Source organism: Herpailurus yagouaroundi, unplaced genomic scaffold, assembly GCF_014898765.1.
Source record: "Herpailurus yagouaroundi ecotype Mexico unplaced genomic scaffold, PumYag 210, whole genome shotgun sequence".
NCBI classification, from domain to species: Eukaryota; Metazoa; Chordata; class Mammalia; order Carnivora; family Felidae; genus Herpailurus; species Herpailurus yagouaroundi.
The window spans coordinates 2,109,378-2,129,191 of record NW_024412441.1 but is presented as its reverse complement, the minus strand read 5'-3'; the positions used below and the strand labels follow the sequence as shown (position 1 = coordinate 2,129,191).

Below are 19,814 nucleotides of genomic sequence, written 5' to 3'. Positions count from 1 at the left end.
AAAAAAAAAAAAAAAAAGAAGCAAACCTTTTAGGAAGCTTTAAGAAAAGAAGGCTACTATAAAGATACACTGGGGCTGGAATTTGAACCAGAATTTATCTGATAACCTCTTTACCCCAGGCAGCTCTTAGCAAAGGAGCAAAATTTAAAATGAGTAGTTTTACTGTGTCAGGCTCCATGCTAAGGATATTTCATATATTATCTTGTATGATTATCAAAACAATATATGATAAGCATTATTAAATCTTTTAAATAACATGCTCAAGCAACAAAACTAGAAGTAGAGATGTTGAGATGTGAACTGAAACCTGTTGTCTCCAAAGACATAGCTTTTGTCACTTAAGTAAGAAAAAATAATTGATGAGAGGTGCCTGGGTGGCTCAGTCAGTTAAGCATCTGACTTTGGCTCAGGTCACAGTCTTGCGGTTTGTGAGATGGAACCCCGTGTCGGGCTCTTTGCTGACAGCTCAGAGCCTGTAGCCTGCTTTGGATCCTGTGTCTCCCTCTCTTTCTGCCTCTCTCCCGGTCATACTCTGTCTCTCTGCCTCTGTCTCTCTCAAAATTAAATAAAAACATTAAAATTAAAAAAAAAAGAAAAAATAATTGATCAGTCAATGTTTATTAAAAATGCAAGGATGGGTTGTTTTGTCTTTAAAAAGGAAGAGAGGAGAACTCATCAAACTCCACACCCGAAAAACAAATAATCCAGTGAAGAAATGGGCAGAAGACATGAATAGACACTTCTCTAAAGAAGACATCTAGGTGGCCAACAGGCATATGAAAAGATGCTCAATGTCACTCCTCATCAGGGAAATACAAATCAAAACCACACTCATATAACACCTCACACCAGTCAGAGTGGCCAAAATGAACAAATCAGGAGACTATAGATGCTGCAGAGGATGTGGAGAAACGGGAACCCTCTTGCACTGTTGGTGGGAATGCAAACTGGTGCAGCAGCTCTGGAGAACAGTGTGGAGGTTCCTCAAAAAATTAAAAATAGACCTACCCTATGACCCAGCAATAGCACTGCTAGGAATTTACCCAAGGGATACAGGAGTGCTGATGCATAGGGGCACTTGTACCCCAATGTTTATAGCAGCACTCTCAACAATAGCCAAATTATGGAAAGAGCCTAAATGCCCATCAACTGATGAATGGATAAAGAAGTTGTGGTTTATATATACAGTGGAATACTACTTGGCAATGAGAAAGAATGAAACATGGCCTTTTGTAGCAATGTGGATGGAACTGGAGAGTGTGATGCTAAGTGAAATAAGTCATACAGAGAAAGACAGATACTAGATGTTTTCACTTTTATGTGGATCCTGAGAAACTTAACAGAAGACCATGGGGGAAGGGAAGGGGAAAAAAAAGTTAGAGAGGGACGAAACCAAACCATAAGAGACTCTTAAAAACTAAGAATAAACTGAGGGTTGATGGGGGGTTGGAGGGAGGGGAGGGTGTGATGGGTATTGAGGAGGCCACCTGTTGGGATGAACACTGGGTGTTGTATGGAAACCAATTTGACAATAAATTTCATATTAAAAAAAAAAAGGATGAGAGGTTTGTCTTCAAAAGAGAATGAGAACTTCTGTCTCTGAGAGAGATGTCAGAATTTGAATATGAATAAAGTACTTAAAATTTTGAAATGGTATATTTTGAAATGCAAGGAACTTGATACTTATATTTCATAGTTAACTTGACCTGATTTCCAGTTTCTGAACAGATAGACTTCAGGAAGCCTCTTAAATTTTCCCCAATAAGTAAATAAATTAGTGTGGCAGGATGATGCTTTTACATTAGTAGCTTTTTAAAATAAGCTGGTCTAAGATTATGTTCCTTATGAGAATCATCATTTTTGTTGGCTGTCTCCAGTGATATTGTACAAGAGACTGGATCCTAATTTTTATAAATCCTTCAAATCCAGTCTTACAAAGGCATGGCAGTATTATTTTCCCCCTTGAAAATGATATAAGGTTATGGGGACAAGTGATGAATAAGAGAACTTAAAAATTAAAAATTGTGAAGAGAGGGAAAAAATGGGAGATTCAAACAAAAATGCAACCTAGTACTAAATATGAAGTCTTGTATTTAAGCGAAAACCCCAAAGGCACAATAAAGGATAAAGGGACCTGGCTTACCTGAGATCCATTTGAAAGAGACTATGTAGAACTGTGTGAAATAGAAGCACAACACAGACCAAATGTATATGAAACTAACAAGATCTTCAAAGTGTGCTAAAGAAAGTTTCCAGAATGTTCTAGTGTAATCAGGTTGAGTGTAGAGTGCTGTGTTCAATCTCAATAGCCACATTTTAAGTTGGACTTGGACAAACTACAGTTCATTTAGAGAAGGCAATCAGAATAATGAAGTATTCAGAAAGCACATCCTGGGAAGAATATGTGAAAAAGTTGAAATGAAAGGGTTTTGTGACAAACGTCTGATGGATGAAAACTGATTTTGCATTTCTCAGTGGGAACAATCAGTACATGAAGGGGGATGTCTAACAGACATACTTTCCACAAATGAGACAGGCTGCTTCCCAGAGGGATGAACTTCCTCCCAACTGCTGGAGAAGATGAAAAATGATAATCTTTTCAGAAGAGTATAGCTGGAGTTCTAAGGTTCTCAGCCTTCACTGCTATCAGATACCTTGCATGTTACAGAGCAAAAGGATTTGGCCATGGTTTGGTTGAGAAGGATGAAGAAGAGAAAGGAATTCAACAGTCGTTTCACAGATTCTTGAGTAAGGAGTAGGAGGACAAAAAGGCAAGAAGAGTAGATGTTTGGGGAGAATCTAATAAACTCTATTCTGTGGTAGATTTAAAAGTTTTACTGAAATTCCAATGTTATACCCAGGTCTAAATATTTGATTGATATTATTTGCAAATGTGTGGCTGTTTCATGGATAAAAGGCAAAGGAGTTATATAATTCTGGAACTTATTTGCCTGGAAATAGTTGCTGAAGATGAGAGTGTGAATGATATCTGAAGGGAAGGGAGAAAGAAAGAGGGAAGGATAAGGAGAGAGCCTTGAGGAATTATTACTTTTCAGGGTCAAAAAAGAGTGGAGTAAGAGAAAAAAAAAACATTAAAAGGAGAAAAATAGGAGGTTTATAGAAGCCAAGAACGAAGAGAGTACCAAGATGTCAGGGGCCACTGAAGATATTTAAAATACTGCAAACAGGTTAAGGAGGACTCCGAAAGTTCCATTTAACTTGACCCTCAGGATTTGGACCTAGGGGGTAATTTTCTGTAAACTAATGGATACAAATGTTAGTAAATAGATGTAGTGAGCATACTTTTTTCTTTCAGTGAATTTAGTGGCAAAAGAAATAATAGTGAGATAGCATGTTGATTGCCAAACAAGATAAAAGCATTTTTTTTATTTTTATTTTTATATATTTTTAAAAAATTTTTTTCAACGTTTATTTATTTTTGGGACAGAGAGAGACAGAGCATGAACGGGGGAGGGGCAGAGAGAGAGGGAGACACAGAATCGGAAACAGGCTCCAGGCTCCGAGCCATCAGCCCAGAGCCTGACGCGGGGCTCGAACTCCCGGACCGCGAGATCGTGACCTGGCTGAAGTCGGACGCTTAACCGACTGCGCCACCCAGGCGCCCCAAAAGCATTTTTTTTTTAAAGAAAATAAGATGCTTTTGTGTACGTTTATGTAAGCAAAAACAATTAGAGAAAAGACCAATGATGCCAAAGAAGGAAGAGGCATAGCCTGTAGATCTTGGAAAAACCAAGCAGTAAGAAGCTCCAAAATGCTTGGTGACCTTGGGGTCATTGCTAACTCTTAAGTCTCAGTTTCCTGATACGGTACCTGAGATATCTACTTTTATATGTCACTGAGAGGCCTACACATGAAGTACATAACAAGTGTATCTCAGTGCTTGATACACAGTCATTATTTTTTTTAAAAAAACCTAGTATTTCTTTTGGAAAGGAGATGGAAACAGGAGGGCAGAGAAGGAAAGATGAAGATACCAGAGAAAGTTTCAGAGAATGAAGCATGGTGACAGATGGAGAGGAGGAAAGATTATGGAGGTTGTACCAGATGGCCTCTGCTTTTTCAGTAAAGTAGGAAGGAAGGTCATCTGTTCAGAGTGAGGACAGCATGGTTGAGAATGAGGCATGAAAAATGTAGAAAAATGTTAGAATACTTTTTCTTTCTTCCAAGAGAAAAGGGATATACAGTTCAGTGAGGCACAAGATACTGAGATTCTGAGGAATAAGATGCCTCGAAGTGAGCTTTCTCATAAGTTTATCTGGCAAAGCTTGGCATCTTGAGAATGAATGAGTAGCCCACAAATGGGAAGGTAACTCATTTGGAGGATTTGGCAGGATCTAGGGCACGGTAAGCAGTGATTCTGGTGTGATATAACAAAACACCTGGAGGTAACTGACATGGAGTCTTGGCACATGGGGAAGGCTCGTGATGCTAGAGGTAGGACAAAAAGCCACACACTTGAGAGGCAGCTGAGGATATAGGGGTCATGATAAAGGTGGAAAAACAGGTGTGGGAGATGGGAATAGAGATGGCTGTTGTAGGTGACAGGAGCTCTTATATATGGATTATTGAAGCTGAGTCAGTCTTAAGAGAAGAAGAGTGTGAAGAGGTGAAAATAGAAGGTGGCTGAAGTACATTCATATCAAGACCGTAGACATTGAAGGGGTTAGGAAATTTTTATAAAGGGTATGGTTTTGGACATCAATGAAGACTGTAATATTATTGAGCCAATAAAAAATTTAAGGAAGAAAAACATGATAACCACAATAGAGCTTCATTGAAGAAAGGTAAGAATAGTAGTTAGGTGATAGTTCCAAGGCGGTGAAGAGGCCTTTAAAAGGTGCCCCAACAGTCAGAACAAAACATTTACCTGGGACTCAACAGACCTGAGCTTGAAGCATGACTCTGCCACCAACGAGCTGTTACATTTCCCAGCTAAAGAGTAAGGGATTTGGATGTTGCGATTACATCTAGTTAGATCTAATAATAAATGTGACCCCTAATACTGACATAGTTTCAGTTCGCCAGAAGCATACAGTCAATTTAAAGAGATAAGCTACATGCTCATGCAAAAAGAATAAAAAATAGCAGATACGTAACCATACAAGACAGTGTTTGAATGTTAAGTGGGTGGCAGGGCAACCCAACGTAAGTACATTCTTACTACAGATGTATCTCAGGACAAGAGCCCCACATTAAGTCACCATCTTTCACTAAGGAGAAATGAGGAAGCTCCATGCCCTCAGCTTCTGAACAAAAATAAAGGATCACTCAATCACTGCCACAGAGGCAGAGTTTCCCAACCGGCTTGGTGTTTAGCTGGTGTTTAACTGGCTTGGTGTTCGTCTTGCCCAATGAAACTCCAGGCTAGCACCACCCTCCTCAGTTCCTCAGTCTGAGGAAGACTCTCATGCCTGGCACTTTCAAGGGATTTTCAGCAGAGCTCTCTGGAATCTGCCTCTGCCTTCTACCCACCACACCCCACACCGAGTCTCTGCCTGAATCAACCACATCCACCTACCTACCTGCTATATCTCTCACATGCCATTTTTCCTCACTCCCCTCATCATGGGACTATAAATAATAGTTCAGATAATTTATTACTTTTTGTTTTAGCTTTATTGAGGTATAATTGATATCAAAAAACTGCACACATTTGATGTATACATCTTGATAAATTTGTAATCATTACTATCCGAAGCCAAGTCCACGGAAAATGGATCTCTGCTGAGTGCAGCCTCTATTAATAGAAATCTTATGACCTACATAGTGACCAGACCTGGGACAGACACATTTTACTTTTGTAGTCCTGACATAAACAGGACTGGCTTCATCCTTGGGCAGTGCTAGGGTCCACTGTAACACTAAGAGTCCACAAAAGTGTTTTAATTTTAATTTCTTTTGGAATAAAAATGAATATGATAACATGAATATAATATATTATAAGAAATCCAGCCTGGATTATATTTGCTTTTAATATCAATACAGTCATAAAATATAATTTTTAATTTTTTGTTTTTTGGAGGAAGGGGACCATGGAGTCAAAAGTACCTAGATGCCATGAAACTCATAATACAGTCCTAGGTGTCATCATTAATAGCTCTTTCATCCCTCTCAAATTGCCTTAGTTTCAATGATAAAACTATAGGGCAACCCTACCAATGAGAGAGTAGAAAAGAGAAGTAAGGGAGATGCATAGAGATGGAAACTCTCAAATCTGAAGTAAAATACAGATGAAGGCCTGTTTCAGACCAATAGCCATGGTAAACATATGGTCATTGTTTAATGCTCTCTGTGAGCCTGTCCATCCCTGAAGCCTCCCTTCCATTCTTAGAATCGTTCTAAGAGAAGCCAGTTCACCGGCTGGGACATAAAAAGTATAAAGGAGAGAAGAGGCAGGGAGATTGTGACTCCACCCATCCTTGTGAAAAACCCTATCCCAGTGGCCCCTTCCCCATCATCTGTTTTTGGCCCCCCCACACTTCTTCCCCCTTCTCACTTTCTCTGTCTCCCAGGCTGCCAAGTTTTGTTAGAGTTAGTTCTAAAATCACGCAGATTGGCTCTGCCACAAATTCGTGTTCTCTAACCCCTTGCTGTGGCTCAGCCATCCTTCTTTTCATCTCTTGTTAACTCTGTTTACCCCTCCTCCCATGTCTTGGCATAGAGGAGAATGAAAAACACATCAGTCTTTCTCAACAAGTCTTGGTTGAGGAAATACTGCAACACCCAGGACAACTTCTGGTCTGGTCACAGATCTGACCTCAAGTCACTCACAATGTAGAAAAAGAAAACAAACAAACAAACAAAAAAAACGTGATTCACCAATTTTCTTTTTTACATGCCTACTATGTGGCAAGCAGGGTGACAAACACTTAAGTTTTAATAAGGTGAGTTTGACAAGGGCTCTGTTTCCCCTGAAAAGTTCACTTTTCAAAGGTATGTAAATGGATCAATATCGAGCCAAATGTTGCCTCTCTTTAATTGGGGGTTGGCAGCCGATGACGCTAAGTTCACCTGAGGGCAGATTACAGCAGAAAATTTGACTCCAACTTCCACAACAGGCATCTCTTTGCCCTTAATTTGGACCTCCCCCCATCTTCAGACATTTCTACATTAAAACCAAAGTGAATACAAGCTGATTTTTAAATCATTAAAACCCTTGGCCCAAGCAGCTAGCTAGAGCATGTTGTTCCTTAGTTAGGAGCTGTCAGAATCACTTAAAAACAAAGCTGAGCAAAGTGTTAAATAAATGTACAAGAAGGCAGAAGGGGCAGTTCAAATATCACCAGGTAATCCAAATCCACTGTGGATTTGGGGAGAGCGCATCTGCAGACTCTGAGAGACCGCAATGCTGATTAGCTTTTTAATCTTACCCCAGTAAGGATGGAAATTTTTCCTGTTACTGAGAGACACGAGGAAACCATTATTTCTTTGTGAAGACAAATATCCATTTCAGTAAGTAATTTAAAGCACACACTGTAGAGAACATGTGTGGATATTTGGCAGAGAGCTGGAAGTACTAATAAAATAACTTCTCTTTAGCTGGTCTTTTCTAGACTAAAAGACAGAATTAATGGTGTCTTCTTTCTGGTATTTACCATATTATGGATGCTTACAGTTGATCAACTGTTAGAAATAAAGAAGTCTTATGCACATAAAATAAGGGAGGGAGGACAAGAGAAATCTATCACCATTTTCTTTTTTACTTGGAATGTCATCAGTGTTTAACTAACGCTCTTGATGTCAGCCTGGCTAATGACTCTGTCTTTCATTATTTAGATATGTCTATACCTGCATAGCCCTGGGATTGCCTCAATCATACATATTTGGCTTTAATACTGTTTGCCCCTTCAGGATTTGGTGATATATCCTAAGAAAAAAAAATGCATTTATATTTTTAAATAAATGTTATTTCATGACATATTTGTGAGGCTAAAAAGAAGATTGGGGGTTGATGATGTTATAGGGCACTAAGAATAATTTCACTCTAGAAACCACACATCTTACCATCTGTCCCTCGTCCTGGCATCATCATGGGCAATGGGAAGATGCATCCAGTATTCATACACATAGTCAGAGCAGGGGGCTGGATGTTGTGAAGGAAAAATCCCTACCTGTCTCTGTCATTACCCTTATGGGGTTTATTATAACTTTTGGGTAGCAGATATCAATGAAAGAGGCCAAATACAATATTTAATTAGTGGCACCAGAACAAAGAGTAGAAAAATTAGAATTGTCTCTTATGACATAAATGAAGTGCCTGGCACCCTTCCTGGTTCCTAGTAGGTGCTCAATAAATATTTGTTAAATGAACGAATAAATATTTTCTATACCCAGGATGATGACTCTGAGCTATCATATATTTGGGACTCCAATGGCAAGTATGAAGCTTCAAGATTCTCAGTCATTTTTTCTCCTGAAAAACTGGCTTCTTAAAATATACAGTTTAACAAATGACTATCAGAATAATCAGTCTGCTGACCCTGTGTCCAGAGAGGTTTCCAAGACGGAGGACTCTGCTATGCATTACCGGTAGGGACCCACTGGTAAAGACTTTGTTGTGGATCTTCAGACATCACTGTTCTGCAGAGCCCCTGTCTCTCTTTAAATCTTTGGTGTCCTTCAGGGACTCTTCATATTAGCTTTCTAATTACAAAAAAACATGTCACAAAATTTCCTTTTCTCTCGTGTATGCCGATTGCAATGCGTCACCTCTGGATCAAGTTATATAGTTCTTCTCCTTCCTTTGCTCTTCTACCTTTGAAAGTTTTGTGGACTGTAATTGTTTCCCATCTTGGCTATGGCTTCAATGAATGATCCATTTTCTTTAATCCACCCAGATAACTGGATTCTTCTATGGGCTTAATCATCTCGCTGCTCTTGCCTGGAGTTCCTCTCTTGCTGTGGATTTGTTCCGAAAAGAGATGCCTCAAACTGAACCCTGCACTCTGGTGAGATTTTTAAGGAGCAGATGTTCTCTTGGTATCCCTATGACACAATTTTATTGCTATGCAGCTTTTTATGGCATTATTGACAATTTGTATTTTCTCCAAAACTGTGCCTAAAGCTTTGCAAGACTTTACTTTCACTTATGGGTCTTCATTTTACTTGCATTTGATGAATATGGGGGGAGAGAGAGAGAGAATGAGAGAGAGAGAGAGGAGACTTACATGCATGCGTGTGTGTGTGTGTGTGTGTGTGTGTGTGTGTGTATAAGACAGAAGAATTGCCAAAGGTATTTACATTCTCAAACTAAAGAAATTGTTTCTTTTGATCCAATCCATTAGAGATTACAACTATCCAAATTTCCAATCTTAAAAGCTCTTATTCACTTGATAGTTTGTAAAATATTATTTTACAGGTACATAGTTAGATACATAGATATAGATAGGTAATATTTAATCCTATGTGGCAGAATTATTCCCACCTTACAGATGATGAAAGCAACTGCCTGAAGAATCCAATAATAGGCCTAATGAAGCAAGGGGCAGATCTGGGACACAGTCCTGGATCCCCTGACTCCCAGGCCAGCATCATTTCTGTTCCAAACCAGCTGCCTCCTCCATCCCAGCTGTTGTTCAGAGAAACCAATTCCAGTTTCAGATGCTGCATACATCACAAAACACTACAGTACACTTTATACTCAGTCTCCAATACTTATTGTATACTTTGTTTTATCAGATTGCCTTGCAATTGTCAAAGGAAAGGAAAAAAAAAAAAGAAACTAAGAGAGTGAAGTGAAGCTCACGTTTTTCTTTGGAGAGATCCCTGCGAAAGACCAGTGTTGGGAGTCAAGGGCAAGCTCATGGGTCTGAGATTTTTCCGGTGTAGTGAGAGAGACTAAACCTCACCATGCCCTGGTGATAATAAAACGGAACACATGACATGGAGAATACAGTGCTGAGTTACCTGGCTGAGACTCGAAATTACAAGCAGGTCGTCTTCCAAAAGTTTTTCTGAAGGAAGTTGTTTAGATTAATGAATGCATGTTCTCAGGCCATAAAAAAAAAGTCTTATAAATAAGGTTAAGAGATTAGGTTTCAGCCACAAAATCCTGGCTGTAGGTGCCTGTAGGTGTCTTGGATTTCTACGGTTGAAAAAAAAAAAGTGTTTTGGGATATCTAGGACACAAATCCAAACCACAGCTCCCAACCACTGCAGTGAATCAGGATCTCTCCAGGATCCAAATCATGAGTATCCAGGTGGGATGCTGTGGCCTGGGGAAGGGAATCTAGAGAGGTGGTGATGGTGAGGACCATCATGGCGCATTTGCAGAGAGTAAGAACAGGGCAGTTGAGAATGCAAGCTATTATGATTGTCAGAGTCTCCAGCCAGGTCAGCAGCGCTGGGGAGAGGTTCCTCCTTTCTTTAGTTTTGCCAGCCTGAGACACAATCTCTCCTTTCTGCTATCAGCCACTTATTGCTTGAAGTCTCCCTTTCACCAGAAACAGTTTGTGTCAGGAGTGGCCCAGGACTTCCTGAAGCCAGCACATATAGTGATACCAAAGATTGGCTGAGTTTCTACATGTTCAGGTCCCTTTGTATAAAGATCATATCAGAGGATACAGATTCTTTGCCATGCTCTGTGCCCCTACTGCGCTATCATTACCATTCTGTAATTTAACAAATACTTTATTTCATATGGAAATTCGCAAGATATAATTGGCCAACATATCAGATGCTTAGGTTGTGCCTCTTCGGAGACCTTATATCTGGTATCATCTAGTATAAATTATCCAGATTGATATCTTTATTCTTTTTTTTAATCTTTATTTATTTTGGAGAGGGGGTAGAGGCAGAAAGAAGATGACAGAGGGTCTGAAGCAGGCTCTGTGCTGACAGCAGAGATCCCAATGCAGGGCTCATATCACTGGACTGCGAGATCATGACCTGAGCCAAAGTAAAGACGCTTAACCGAATGAGCCACCCAGGTGCCATGATATCCTTATTCTTAATATGATCTATTTATATCTAAGTGTCTAGTGCGAGTTATCAAGATTTTTTCCAAGTAGTTGCAAAAATGATGGGCTTTGGAGTAGGACTGCCTGGTTTATAAGCTCTTGCCCTTTATGTAATTATTTATACAAGAGTAAAAATAATGTCTACTCCAAAGGTTGTTGGGAGGATTAATGGCTTGGTCCTTGCAATGGACTTTTCCTAGTAATTACCATAGAGTAAGCACTCAGTTTTTCTCTGGTTGTTATCATCATTGTCCTCTTACCTTGTTATGCTTCAGAGTTACGTAGATTCCAGGTTTCCTATGGAATTTTGGCAAAGGCTCTGGGAAGGACCCTCCATCTCAATAGGATTCTCTGAGATTGGAGGAATTGAGGAGAGGGGCTGACACCTGTGAAGTTATAATGACCTCCGAAACTCTTTCAATGGAAGAAGGGAGGGTGGGAAGATAAAGTGACACCTCGTCTTTGCTCTCACTACTACAGAGATGGGTCTGCCCAAGCCCAACCCCAGGATGCACGAAAAGTAGAGATGACCATAAGGCCAGTGGGTAGAGAAAGAGGCAGCAGAGTGTGACAGTGTTGAACATGTATTCCGAGGGGCTAACTATCTGGGTCTGAACGCCATCTCCACCCCTTAAAACCTGTATGACTTTGAGCAAGTGACATAAACCCTGTGCCTCAGTGTTCCTATCTGTAAGAAGGAGATAATGATAGTATTTGCTCACAAGGTTGTTGTGAGGATTAAATGAGTTAAGGTACGTAAGTGACATAGAATAATGCCTGCCATAGTTTAAGTACTATAATAGGAAGTGAAAAAAGGGGTGATGACCCGAATACAGTTAATAATAACAAGCACCCCCTCCAGTGGCTCTTCTTGAATCCCATATGTGTTCAAGATGTGTTTGTACAACACATGTGTTTACTAACCTGAGTTTATTTTTAAATAATGATTCAACTATCTTCTGATTTTCTTTGGCTTTGCACATGTTTGCATTTTTGTCTACCATGGTTTCTCAGTGTCATCCTAATGTTATTATCAACCTTAGAAAAAAAAATCAGCCCTTCTGTGCATGAATAGACTCTTAGTCTGCATCTGGAATGTATACGGATTTTTCCCCTTTAGTGTCTAGAGTGATAGGTAAGAAGCAGTCAAATCCATGTCTGTCTCTGCAAGAGGCATGACCCAGCCATTCTTCCTGTGCAATTCCTGATCTGAAGCAGTGCTGGACTCTTTTTGGATCAATCTCTTTAGGTAAGGCTTTGCAATTCCTCTAAAAAATAGCCTGAAATGATAAGAGAGAGAAGATAGACCAACAGAGCACTGTCAGGCTAAATTAGGCATCTGCCCATGTAGTTGTTTCTTAGCCTTCTGCACTTCAGTTTCCTTCTCTGTAAAATGGACATAATGCTATGTAGCATTCCGTGCACCATTTGTAGAGTAATTGAAATCATGAATTATTATTGAATTCTCCATTTTATTACAATAGTTGTGTTTTCTTTCTTGGTTTTATCAAAATCTGCATTCTCTCATGGAGTATGTTATGTGGGTGAGTGCTGTCTTTTGTGTGTGGTGAGGCAGAAAAGGGTTAAGTATAGTTGACCTTAACAACTGGATGTATTGCATGCCCCTCAGAAATTCCTCCATAGATATTGTTTCCCTCACCTAAACTTCTGACATGTCCAGAGAGACAGAGAGTTCACAGTTGTGCTCCCTGAATGGCATATAGTATTCTGCTCTTCTGTGCTTTGAGTTTGTGCATAAATGTGTGGCCAAGTAGCCAACCAAGCTGACACAAAATCTGAGTTTCCCTCATGAACATTAAGGAGCCTGATGAGGACAGTTGGCTGACTTGAAGACCATCTTTCCTTCCCATAGAATCAGTTTAGAGTCTGTGGTCAGGGACAACCTTCTCCTGAAGTGGTTTGGGGTCACCTCTGGCACACGGACAAAAGCCCAGTAAAGACCCTAGTGTCCTCGATCATAGTGCGTGACCATAATAATCTCAGTCTAGAAAACTCGTAAAGAAGATATAACCAAATATCTGCCTCAGTCATAGTGAAATAAGTAAATAAAGATCATAAAAGGGAAAGCAACCATAGAATGTAAAAAGCTCAACTTTCAAACTTATCATGTACCTTCCAGTGATTGTCTCTTGGTATTGAGTGTGTTAATTTGCCGTGTCTACTCATCCACGAGGGTCTGCGGCAGCATTATGAAAAGTCAATGAGAGCTACAATCATGAGTTTTCTGCTTTTAATTTTATGTTTTCAGACTGATTATAATTTTGAAAATAGGATAGGATAGAACATATTCTAAATCATCTAGTAAAACACCTTAGAACCAAGTATTGCCACATGATTTCCACGCTCTGGTTCACATGTGAGTGAGTAGTCTTATTGGTACCCAATGGTAAACATACATTCAGAGCATTTCTGGCGGGCTTTAGGTGATCATGCCCTAATGTTCATGAGATAGCGATCATCATGTGTCTGCTATTGTACTCTTGTTGGATTCCTTTACTAATTATAAAGACAAAACTTCTCTTTTACAGTGATCAGCTACAATTGAAAGATATTTTCACAGGCTAGGGCTTTAGCTTCATAATTTATTTAATAAATCTAGAATGTTTTGACATCATGCAAATGACAATGTGGTGGAATAGTGTTCTACATTAATTGTCAGAAGCTAATGAGAAAAGAACAGAGGCAGACTTAATATATAAATGGGATTTTTGTATCAAATGAACAGTGAATGACATCACAGCACCTGGTACAAACTTCTGAAGCTTTTATAGATGTTCAAATAGAGAATTCTGGTTGAATAATTACATTGTCACCAGGCATATAGTGGTATAACCATACTGAACTCAAAGAAATTCATGTAGAGCAAGAAGTACCTTCCATGCTGCTTATAGATGTTTTGTGCCGACCCATCTTTGTACATAACAACTTGAAATAGTTCATGAGAACTAAGCAGTAATAAACAATGAAGAATTTATCATTCTGACAGGTGTGAGGTGATATTTCATTGTAGTTAAGATTTGTATTTCCCTGGGGATGAGGGATGGTGAGCTTCTTTTCATGTGTCTGTTGGCCACCTGTAGGTCTTTGGAAAAATATCTATTCATGTCATCTGCCCATTTTTTAACTGGATTATTTGTTTTTCGGGTGCTGCATTTTATAAATTCTCTATATATTTTGGATACTAACCCTTTATCAGATAAGCTGGAGAGTATTATGCTAAGCAAACTAAGTCAGTCAGAGAAAGACAAATACCATATGATTTCACTCACGTGTAGAATTTAAGGAACAAAACAGATGAACATAGCGGGGAAAAAAGGAGAGATAAATCAGAAAACAAACTCTTAACTATAGAGAACTAACTGAGGGTTGCTGCAAGGGAGGTGGGTAGGGGGGTGGGTTAAATGGGTGAAGGCTATTAAGGAGGGCACTTGTGATGAGCACTGGGTGTTGTACATAAGTGATGAATCACTAGATTCCACACCTACAACTAATATTACACTGTATGTTAACTAACTGGAATTTAATAAAAACTTGAAAAAATATTTTGCCACTAAATATTTTATAATTTTTTAGTATTAATTTTTGGGTAGACTGTTAAATGTACATTAAAACAGTGGATTGTGGTTTAAATGAGATATTCTTTATTATTTTTTATTTTTTTACTGTTTCTTCATTTTTGAGAGAGAGAGAGAGAGTGCCAGTGGGGGAGAGGCAAGAGAGAAAGGGAGATACAGAATCTGAAGCAGGCTCTAGGCTCCTAGCTGTCAGCATAGAGCCTGATGTAGGGCTCAAACCCATGAACCATGAGATCATGCCCCCCCCCCCCCCCACTGAGCCAAAGTTGGACGCTTAATCAACTGAGCTACCCAGGTGCCCCATAAATTAGATATTCTTTAGAAAGTAAAAGTGACAACAGTGATGAGTATGATTTAAGGAATGGTCCATCAGGTACAACATTACAAATATACAGGTTGACAGAAAATGAATCAAATGCCTATTTGTATTTTTTTTACAATTAAACCTACACAGGTCATTTAGTTAAGCAAAACGTAGCATCATCTGCCACATCAAATCATTTTGAATAGTTCGGCTACATATTTTATTTGCATTTATTTAATGATAAACTGAGGCATATTAAGATGTTTAAGAGTTTATTTGAGGGGCGCCTGGGTGGCGCAGTCGGTTAAGCGTCCGACTTCAGCCAGGTCACGATCTCGCGGTCCGTGAGTTCGAGCCCCGCGTCGGGCTCTGGGCTGATGGCTCAGAGCCTGGAGCCTGTTTCTGATTCTGTGTCTCCCTCTCTCTCTGCCCCTCCCCCGTTCATGCTCTGTCTCTCTCTGTCCCAAAAATAAATAAACGTTGAAAAAAAAATTAAAAAAAAAAAGAGTTTATTTGAGCATTTATCCATTCCAACTGGGCAGTGCCCAACCAGAAATGGTTAGAAGTGCTCCTCTGACAAGAGCTACGGGAAAGACTTTAATGGAGAAAGTAAGAAAGCGAAAAAATGAAATTATCTTATCAGCTACAGCTTAAGGAATAGTTGGCCATTCTTGGTTGGCTGTACTTAGCATTTTGATGTCATCACCTTGAAGCATTTACAGCCTTAGATTTTGTTTTGCTTACATAGACCTCCATGGCATTAGAGCAACTTCAATCTAATGGCCCCCTTATTTAATTAATTTAACATATACAATGTGAAGCTTTGTTTAGGTTTTTTATAATATGTGAATTATAAGCATGTTTGCACATACATAAAATATAATGAAAAAAAGCAATTAAAGACAATGATAAAAGCTTATAATTTTTTTCTCCAGAAGTTTACTTTATCTGAGTATTAGCTAAGTTTCTTTAATGGATAAACGTTGTAGTAGTAAAATTTAACATTGATTGAATACCTATTACACATACATAATTAGTATTACTCTTCTCACTTTAAAAATAGAAAAATATATTCCAAAAGAATAAATGACTGGTCCAAATTCATAAAATTATTAAGTAGCAGAACAAGGATTTGGAGTAAGTAGGCATGGTTGCAATTTCTATTCTTTTCTCAAAACAACAAAATGTCTCATGTTTGAGCTGGAAAAATACAGAGGGACAGTTAAAAATAATGAGTTTGGTTTTTTAAGTGTTGACCAGTAGTCTTTACTCTTTGACAATAATTATATGAAAGGTCCAGGAATCTCATGAAGCTACTCTTAATCATTATGATAAAACATCACTATTGCATATGAATGAAAAGCATTCTATACTAGTTCAGAAGAACTCATCAAAAGTGGACAATTTTTAGTAACTACTGCATGAGTATCACTCATTCTTCACTTTTAACATGCTATTAATATACCCTATTAACAAATGTGATTGATAGGTAAAGCAATTGCTTTTCTACTCCCCATTCCTCTTCTTCCACCTCCTCCTTCATTTTGCTTTATCTCCTCCTCAACCCTCTCCTTCATTTTTTTGCTCTGTTCCTTTCCCCCAGTTTACATATCCTGATGTCATTGTCCACCACCCTTTTTTCTGGTGTTGATCTTCTAAGCAGGAAACTTTGCCTTCACAACTTAGAGTGATACCATCTCTGCTGCCCAGGGCAAGAGAAAAGGGTTTCATTTCACTTATAGGCAGATTATAATGTTCTAACCCCTGAGAATCCAAAATTGTTTAACACTGAAAGACCGTATTTGCTGGAGGGAATGAATACATCAGAAAGGCATAAGACCTTTTCAAATAAAAGTAAGTCAAATATTTATTGAGCACCTACCATGTGCAAAGGCTAAAGTAGTAGGTAAAAAATGAAAACAAGGATAGGGAAAGCCTTGCCGTCAGATTGGGCATACAAAAATTCAAATTGTAACACAGGCTAAATAATTGTTCAAGGTGGGGCACCTGAGTGGCTCAGTTGGTTAAGCATCCAACTTCGGCTCAGGTCATGAGCTCACGGCTCCTGGGTTCGAGCCCCATGTCGGGCTCTGTGATGACAGCTCAGAGCCTGGAGCCTGCTTTGGATTCTGTGTCTCCCTCTCTCTCTGCCTTTTCCCTGCTCGCACTCTGTCTCTCTCTCTCAGAAAAAAATAAACCATTAAAAAAGTTGTAAAAAAATAAATGCTCAAGGCAATTATAGAAAAACTTAAAAGGAGATATAAAAGTAATGTATAAATAAATAGCAAAGATTAAGCCTATCAAGTTGAGACAAGACACCGAATTTGAATTGCATTGGGAGATTTGCCAAGTATTTGCACAGTTGCAAAAGTGAAAACATAGTAGGATTATTATTGGATGAATGTGGTGAATTATTCCGATCAAATCAATAAAAAAAACGTTCTAACAACACCCCAAGTCACTAACGAAGACCTTCATTTGGAGGAACTGTGTATTATTATCAGGAGCGTAGGGACGGTAGTAATGGTAACAGTAGAAAGAGCAGTAGTCATGGTGGTGTTACCATTTTCTGAAACCCTCTGCATCTACAGGCCAAGAACTGTAAACAATGCTACAGCCCATCATGAATCTAAAGGATTAAATGTGGCAGGTCATGAGTGGTAATTATAAATTGTTTATTTTTTCCTTAACTTTTGGATTCCATCTCTTATATTTAAATCTGCATTAACTGAAGTCTTAGAAATTGTCAGAAATGTGATTTATATAGGGGGAGAAGCATTATTTCGACACAAGGCAAAATGGAAAAGTTCTTTTTTGCACACATGTTTCCAGTTTTGCTGCTTAATTTTGGAAAGAGGTAATTCTACGTCAAAATTAGTCTGAGTGAAAAATGCACACACAGTAATCTTCATTTTCATTATCTGGAGTAGTTCAAAAGGCTCAAAAAATGGAACTATTCTCAAAGAAAGGAATGCATGTTCAGGTAATTACAAATAACAGACGCATCTGGTTATCTTAATTGTTTGGGAATGTCTCAATTAGCTGCGAATGTTTTCATGATGACTTGGAGACAGTGAAAATTTTTCACAGCAGATTGGATTCAATAGTGAAGAAATATAGGCAGCTCACCCTGAAGTCTATTTATGACTACAGAATCCATTCAAAGATCCGTATCTTTTGGATTTTATTTGCCTGTAAAGGGAATATAAATGCTATTTTGTTTTGCTTTATCTCTGCAGCTTTGTGGTTGGTCTGAAGAGCAAGCAGGACTGGCGGTACTGTGGATGCCCAGGCGAAGGCAAGACGTGCCAGCCTCATGTTCTCCATCCTGACCACAGTTCCGTTTCTTAGCAGAAATTGCCTTCTCACTGAAATTTGATCCTCGGGCTTCCTCAGTAATTTGGGCTTGCTCCTTGAGAAGCTTAGAATGATCCCCAAATACAGGCACATTCTCAATCTGGTTTAGGACTGATGGTTTTTGGATACTTGAAAACAATTCATACTGACATACTTTGGTCAGATAGTCAGCAACATTATGTGTCTTAGACCTGCCACAGTAGGCATGCTATCATACCCTATCATACCCTATCATGCTTCCAGTAGGTTGAATTCAGTCCAGATCCTGCTTTTATTTCAGCTTAATGTCTTTAGTTGATTGATTGATTGATTGATTTTAAAGACATAGATTTGTCAACTGTAGGATAGAACATAAGTTACTATATGCAGGGTATAGGGCAGTATAGGATAATACAGGATAGTTCTGCAGGATGTCCAACAAATCAATGTCTTGTACTCCCAAACTTACTCCCTGAATGAAAAAGCTCTTCTAACACAGTTCCCTTGTTTGTGGTATATTAATGGAGACAAAAAGAGATGGCCTCATCTGTTACAGGTGCACTTTCCAATGCAACTGTTTAGAAATGCTTCAAGAGTGATTTTTCCAATCTTGACAAATACTCTCTCAAGCCAGAGGAAACTTCATAATTTCTAGTGAAGAGGTTATGAATTACATTATATCTCACTAATTCCTTACTTAACTGCCACCTTTATATAGAAAACATGATCTGGGTTAAAACCTATAGATAGAGGGACTGCACATGGGGGGTTAATCTAACAAGTAAATGGATGCCCATCGCCTCAATCAAATTCAGATCAATGGTATTTATCTGTCAGCCCTTGAAATAGAACATGGGCTCCTCCACCAAATCTTTCTTATCTGTAGGAATTAGCAGGAGACACCTAATACTCTCTGGAAATTTATCTACTCCTAAAAAAGTCAATGTCTCCTAATTTTTCAATGCAGCCCCACACGGATATGGCATAAATGCTTAGGAAGTATTGAAGAGAGGGGAAGACATGAAGGGGAGTGGGAAACAGGGAAATGTTAGTGAGACAGTCAACCTCCTCTCTTTTAGGGTAGGATATAAAGTTGGTGCTTTAACCATCTTGCAACTTCTAACCTGTATATCCACCTTTTAAAAAGTAGAAGCTACTCCTTGCTGTTTAACAGAGACTTACAGAGTCACAAGGTCCCTAATTAACTAGGAATCTAGTCAATACTATTTCTTCTTAAAATTCTGGACCCTTTGAAGCAAAAATATCAATGTAATATGTCCTGAATGAATACATTAGGTAATGGATCCCACATGAACCATGGCTTCATCTTTCATGGCTTTTCTCCCATCACACGTTTTCTCACCTGATCCTTTCTTGCCCACTGTGGAGATGCTAGATGATTTGCTGTTGGATTCCATACAAACCTTTCACATTTTGTAAGACAGTAAGCAATCCCTTGACTTCCATAGGCTGTAAAGCTTTTCTTTGTAAATGGAATGTCGACATATAAAACCTGCCCTCAAGGAACATCTTCTTACCCCTTATTCCTGTCTTTTCTCCAAGAAGTACACTGGCTTTGAGCCTCTCCCTTTAATATAT

General features: G+C 38.9%; 2 long non-coding RNA genes across 2 annotated transcripts in view; both read right to left on the bottom strand.

Annotated features, from left to right (window-relative positions):
• LOC121016257 (uncharacterized) overlaps positions 1-148 on the bottom strand; it is a 557-nt gene extending 409 nt beyond the window's left edge. The window contains exon 1 of the long non-coding RNA XR_005784182.1: positions 27-148. This is a non-coding gene — a long non-coding RNA (uncharacterized LOC121016257). The remainder of the gene's footprint in view (positions 1-26) is intronic.
• Positions 1-19,814, bottom strand: part of LOC121016256 (uncharacterized) — a 181,470-nt gene that overhangs the window by 46,571 nt on the left and 115,085 nt on the right. The window lies entirely within an intron of this gene.